At 33.6% G+C, this 6321-nt stretch overlaps 1 pseudogene; it reads left to right on the top strand.

Annotated features, from left to right (window-relative positions):
• Positions 1-2332: 2332 nt before the first annotated feature.
• On the top strand, positions 2333-3046 carry LOC140523902 (translationally-controlled tumor protein homolog pseudogene; annotated as a pseudogene).
• The last annotated feature ends 3275 nt before the right edge of the window (positions 3047-6321 follow it).

Below are 6321 nucleotides of genomic sequence, written 5' to 3'. Positions count from 1 at the left end.
ACTCAGGAGCTGGCTGTTTTTACACAGTTCAATATTTGTATAGATAAGTATCACTTCTAAAAGGAAACATGTGCATAAATCAAATTTATATTAAATTGAATAAAAATACTCTTCTTTCCCTTAATGTACATTATGATTTTAGAAATGTATTTTTGCGTTTGGGGTAGCACTGGGAGTGTGATAAGATCTGAAGACATCCATAACTAAAAGAAGATGTGTTATCATTTGAAGTTGGCATCATACCACATATGTCTGTAGAGAGGGGGGGAAGTCCATTTTTTTTTTTTTTTTTTTGGTATTTGCTGGTATTCCCTGCAAGTGATTCACACACCATGATTAGTGATCATTGCTAATTGAGACCAAATTCTGTCTTTCAATGCCCCTGCTGTTGGGAGAAAATGTGGTGATTCACAAAACATGCAACCTGACAAAATAGATCTTTGAGGTAATATAATATTGTTGATATTATGATTGTTATTTTATATGTATTATCTGCATACTAGAGTACAAGATTCTTGAGGGCAAAGATTTTGTTGTTTTAATTCTTGTATGCCCAATACCCAAAACGGTGCCTTGCATGGCATAAGTGCGTAATAAATACTTAGGGAATTCAATTTCAAATAAGTCAGTCTGAGTTGTTCCTGTCCTAACCTTTCAGGTAGATTGCCTTCTGACCTTTATCTATTGTTGATACATTTCATTTGAGGCATGTGTTAATGCCGTTTCTCTCAAAGGCAAGACAGACATCATTTTAAAATAAAGTATCTCATTGCATCCCAAACACACAGTTATGACAAATAACACTCTTCCCATTTGATTAGTTGGAAAAAAAAAGTTTGAAAGAAAAATACCTTACCCTAATTTATACCTCTATATAAGAGGTACATCTAGATCTCACACTCAAAACATTTTATCCCTTAGCCTAATAACTGTGCCCCACCTTAAATGTTTTCAACATAATATTGTCCTAAGAAAATATACATGCTTTTTTTCTTTCTTTCAACCAAAAATAATGTCTTTCAATGGCTTGCCTTGATATCATCTTATGAAACCACCATTGGTCATAGGATGAGGTAAGAAAACAATGTGGTTCCCCTACCACCAAGAATATCAGTTTGAGAATTAGTGATTCTCAAACTTTTCTTCTCAGTACCTCTTTTCAAACTTAACAATTTTTGAGGACCTTCAAAGAGCTTATAACTATATGCATTATCTATCAGTGTTTATTGTGCTGAAATTAAAACATCTTAGCATTATTGTGAAAATAGTTTTCACTTTGTGGACTTCCAGGAAGGCTTCTGATGTTGTAATTGAACTAAGCAAAAAAAAAAAAATGCTTAAATATTTTTTAACTGATTGCTCTCAAGGAGTTAATATTTTTCTGGGAGGAAAAAAACCATATATAAGCAGAAATCTTCAAGACAGTTGGGAAAATTCCATGATTTTTACATGAAATAGCTAGCATTTATATAGTGATTTTAATATAGTATCTATTTTAGCTTCACTGGAATCCTGAAATTTAGATGCTATTATATTTCTATTTTCCAAATGAAGAAATTGAAGCAGTCTTAAGTAACTTGTCCAGTGTCACATTCTCTTTCCCTCTGATTTTCCTTATCCATTGAAAACAAAGTGATATAATAAAAATCATGAAAAAGACTCTTGTAATACACATGAATAGTTATGGACAAACTCCCAAATAGGCTAAGTCTAAAGATTTGGGTTGTTTTCTCAATTCTGAATTCATCACCTTCCTGTCTTTGGCTCTCTGAAACTGTTTTTGGTGATTGCATTGATCGGAGGTTTTAAGTATTTTGGAATTTTTTTTTTCCTTTGTGGTGTTTTATTATCGTGCAAATTGTTTTCCTGTTCTTACTTCAATCCCCATTAGTTTGAATTCCTAGATTTCTATTCAATTTTCCCTTCCATCAAGTCTCATAGCATATTGATATTCCATTACCTCCATATACGTTAAGCAGTTCCTCAACTGATGGTCACTCATCTTTGTTTCCAGATCTTTGCCTCTGTAAAATCAGCTATTAAAAATATTATTGTACATGCATGTATTATTGATCTTGCTTTGATAGATTTGTGATTCGAGTCTAATAAATGTATATCTGGGTCAAAAGTTATGTGAAATTTGGGGCATAATTCCATGTTACTTTTAGGAATACCTAAACCAATTTACAATTCCCTCAAGAGTATATTAATGGCTTTTCCGCCTGCTACCCCCTCCACCCCCAAGGGCTGCTCCTGCTGCATCGCGCTCACACCGAGCTCCACACCCCCGCAGCTCTAGTGCCGCCGCTGCCACCTCCCTCCTGCCGCAGCCATGATCATCTACAGGGACCTCATCAGCCATGATGAAATGTTCTCCGACATTTACAAGATCTGGGAGATCGCGAACATGCTGTGCCTGGAGGTGTACGGGAATATGGTAAGTAGGACAGAGGGTACCATTGATGATTCACTAATCGGTGGAAATGCCTCTGCTGAAGGTCCTGAGGGTGAAGGAACTGATGCCACTGTAATCACTGGAGTTGACAGAGTAATAAACCATCATCTGCAAGAAACTAGTTTCACAAAAGAATCCTAAAAAAAGTATATCAAAGACTACATGAAATCAATCAAGGTCAGAATTGAAGAACACAAGCCAGAGAGAGTAAAACCTTTTATGATGGGAGCTGCAGAACAGAACAAACACATCATAGGCGAAAACGTGAATCCAGATGGCATGGTGGCTCTCTTGGACTTCCGTGAGGATAATGTGACTCCATATATGATTTTCTTTAAGGATGGTTTAGAAATGGAGAAATGTTAACAAATTCAAGCTGATTACTTTGAGTCACCTGTCATCATAACTGGCTGCCGCTTTTTGTCATCTACACAACACCAGGACTTGGACACACTTGGACTGATGTCATCTTGAGCTTTATTCATTTATTTTTGACCTTGATTTATTTGGAGTGGAGGCATTGTTTTTAAAAATATGTCATGTAGGTTGTCTAAAATAAAAAGCATTTAAACCCAAAAGAAAAAAAAAAAAGAGTGTATTTATGGTTATATTTTCCTGCACGTCCTCAAATTTTACCGCTTTCCTTTCTTTTTTTTTCAACTCTGTTAAACTTATGGATGTGAGATAGAACCTTAGAGTTGCTTTAGTTTGTATTTCTCTAATTATTAATGACCTTAAGCAATTTTTCTTTCAATATAATTATGGAAAGTGTGTATTTCTTTCTTTGAGAACTGTCTCTTTCTTCATAGTCTTCATCTTTTTGGTAACGTACTCTTTTCCTCTCCATAGATCTGAAAGTTAAGTTCTTTCTTATTCCTGTGATTTGTTTATATGCCTTTTTATATTTGGATGACTTATCTTAGTATATACTATGAGGTGTTGCTCTAAGCTTAATTTTTGTCAACATGTTGTCCAGTTTTCTCAGCACTTTTCGTGCTTAATATGTCCTTTACCTTCAAGCAGCAAGGGTCTTGGGATTTATTTGGTTGTTTGCATTATTTATTGCATACCTATTCTGTTTAACTGATTAATATCTCCATTGTTTTTATCAGAATCAAATCATTACTACTTTTTATTATAGTGTGAGATCTAGTATTAACAGATTCTTTTCCTTCCAACTTTTTCTTCTCATTATTTATTTCTTATGAAATCATTGACTTTTTCTCATGTCAGATGAATTATTCTTTTCCTACTTTAATATAGTAATCTTTTGGTAGTTTGATTAGTACAAAATTAAATAAATTTGAGTGATATGGCATTAAATAAATTAATTTATTTATATAGAATTGTCAGTTTTATTGCACTGACTCAGCTTATCAGTGATGAATTCTCAATTATTTAGGTTTTTATTTATCACCATAAGCATTCAGTTTGTATTTGTGTATTTTCAATTTATCATTATAGATAGATTCTCAAATGTTGAATGTGTTTTGTAGTTATTTTAAATGAAATATCTCTTTTTCTCCTTTCCTATTGAGTTTTATTGGTAATAAAAATGTAAACAATTTATGTGGATTTATCTTTTGGCTTACAAATTTGTTGAAATTATTGCCTCAATTAAAATTTACTATCTAGATTTCTCTTAGTAGATATTTATATTATCCATAAAATAAAATAGCATTGTTTCTTTCTCCCTATTCTTATTTTGTTGATTTCTGTTTTTTCTTTAGTTGGAGGGTGAGTTTTGTCATGACTATTATTTCTAGGACTATTTCAAAAGATATCTGTACATGGACATGAACATATTTTACTTCTTTCTGATTTTCTTAGAAAAAATTTCAGCTTTCCAAAACTGTAAAAATGCTGGTCATAGATTTTATGTATGTACTAATTATCATATAAGAAAAGATCTCTTGATTTCTATTTTTAGTGCTTTTAAAAAAGAAATATCAGTTATAATTTCAAAAGCTTTTTTTGTACCTTTAATATGACTTTTTTTATCCAACAATTAACATTATCAATTATTTTATAGTTTTTCAAAAATTGAAGCAATTTACTCTTGCATGGATAAATCCAACCGATCTATAGTTTATAATCCTTGTGTTACATTGCTGTAGCATCTATGTTATTTTTTTTTTTAGTTATATTGATATTGACTAAAGGTACTGGTCTAGAGTTTTTTCCCTTTGATTTTGTTTCTCCTGATTTTAGTCCATGTTTGAATCACAGAAAGGATTTGGTTGGACCTATTTTTTCTTTCTTTTCTCCAGTATCAAATATAAAATCCTCAAACTTACTTTCAAAACACTTTATAACCCAAACCTATAAATACACACACGTTTCCAGTTTTCTTATATCTTGAGTCCTTTCCTTAGCACATATAGTCTGTGATCTAGTGGCACTGGATCCTTGATATTTCTTAAACAAGATACTCTCCCAACTGCAAGTACTTTCACTGTATGTTTTCCATGCTCTCCATCTTTATGTTCACTTTCTGACTTCCTTCAAGTCTCAGCTAAAACTCACCTTCTACAAGAAGTTTCTCCTGATCTTCCTTAAATTTAGTTCCTTTGATGATTCCCACCCTCCTACCCCAATTTTAACTGTATATAGCTTATTTGTACATCGTGGTTTCTCTGTTGGTTCCTTCTATCAGACTGATCTTGGTAGACCATTCATGCTTATGATTAATTCATTTTTGTTGTGTTTTTTTTCTTCATTTGCATCAGTCACACAATTAACCTTTTTTTCAGCACTATGTACCAGGCACTGTACTAAGCACTGGGGATACAAAGAAAGTAAAACAAAACAAAACAAACAAAAAAACATTCCTGCCCTCAATAATACAATACAGAAGAAAGGGCGATAAAAAGGTTTCTGTCAAGCACACCATGACAGAGCCAGTGGTAAATTGTGAAGTGGTTTCCTATCCAATGTCCACTTTCTTTAATCAGAGGTACGAAGGAACAGCTGTCAGGTAAGAATGGTGAGGTTTTTTTCCTGAGCACCATCCTTAAAAGGATGGTCTTGCAGATGCTCTCATGTCCACCCTGTACCAATAAAGGGGTGTAGGGGTGGGCAGTGGTAGTACAGTGGATACCACAAGATGGTTTAGTAGATAGAATGCTAGGCTTTAAGTAATGGAAGACCTGAGTTCAAATCTAGCCTCAGACACTAGCTGTGCAACCCTGGGCAAGTCACTTAATTTCTGTTTGCCTAAATCCACTGAAGAAGGAAATGGCAAATAACTCCAATATCTTTGCCAGGAAAAACTTGAAGTATGGTCACTGGTGTCCCAAAGGGTTAGATGTAACTGAACAACAACAAAGTGTGATAATTTTTTTAAAAAAGAAAATAATGCAAGTGCACAAAGAGGATAAACATTGCTAGATACCAGTTGTTTTAAACTTTAACTAGGTGTTTTACTGGACAGAAAATACGAGTCAGTACTGTGCTACAGTAACAAAAAAAGGTAATGAAATCCTGAACTTTATTATGAGAATCTTAGCTCCTAGAAGTCAGGAGGTAATAGCCCCACTTTGAAAAGTGCTATTAATGCCTCATATAAAGTATTGTTTTTAGTTTTGAGTGCTCTGGCTTATGAAAGGCATTGATAAACTGAAGGACAACAAGAAATATTAAAGCCTTTGAGTTCATGTCACAAGAGAATTAATTGAAGCAGCTGGAAAAATTCAGCCTGGTGGGCTAAAGACTCAAAAGAAACATGCTATCTATCTTAAAATATTTGAAGGGATGTTATGTGTGACTCTGGACAAATAACTTCACCTCTTTTGTCCTGAATTCTTCATCTATAAAATGAGGGACTTAGACTCAATGACCTCTACTGTCCTTACAACTCTAAATCT

The sequence above is a fragment of the Notamacropus eugenii genome, chromosome 2 (genome assembly GCF_028372415.1).
Source record: "Notamacropus eugenii isolate mMacEug1 chromosome 2, mMacEug1.pri_v2, whole genome shotgun sequence".
NCBI lineage: Eukaryota > Metazoa > Chordata > Mammalia > Diprotodontia > Macropodidae > Notamacropus > Notamacropus eugenii.
The sequence above is the reverse complement of the archived record's forward strand: the minus strand, read 5'-3'. Positions and strand labels throughout refer to the sequence as shown.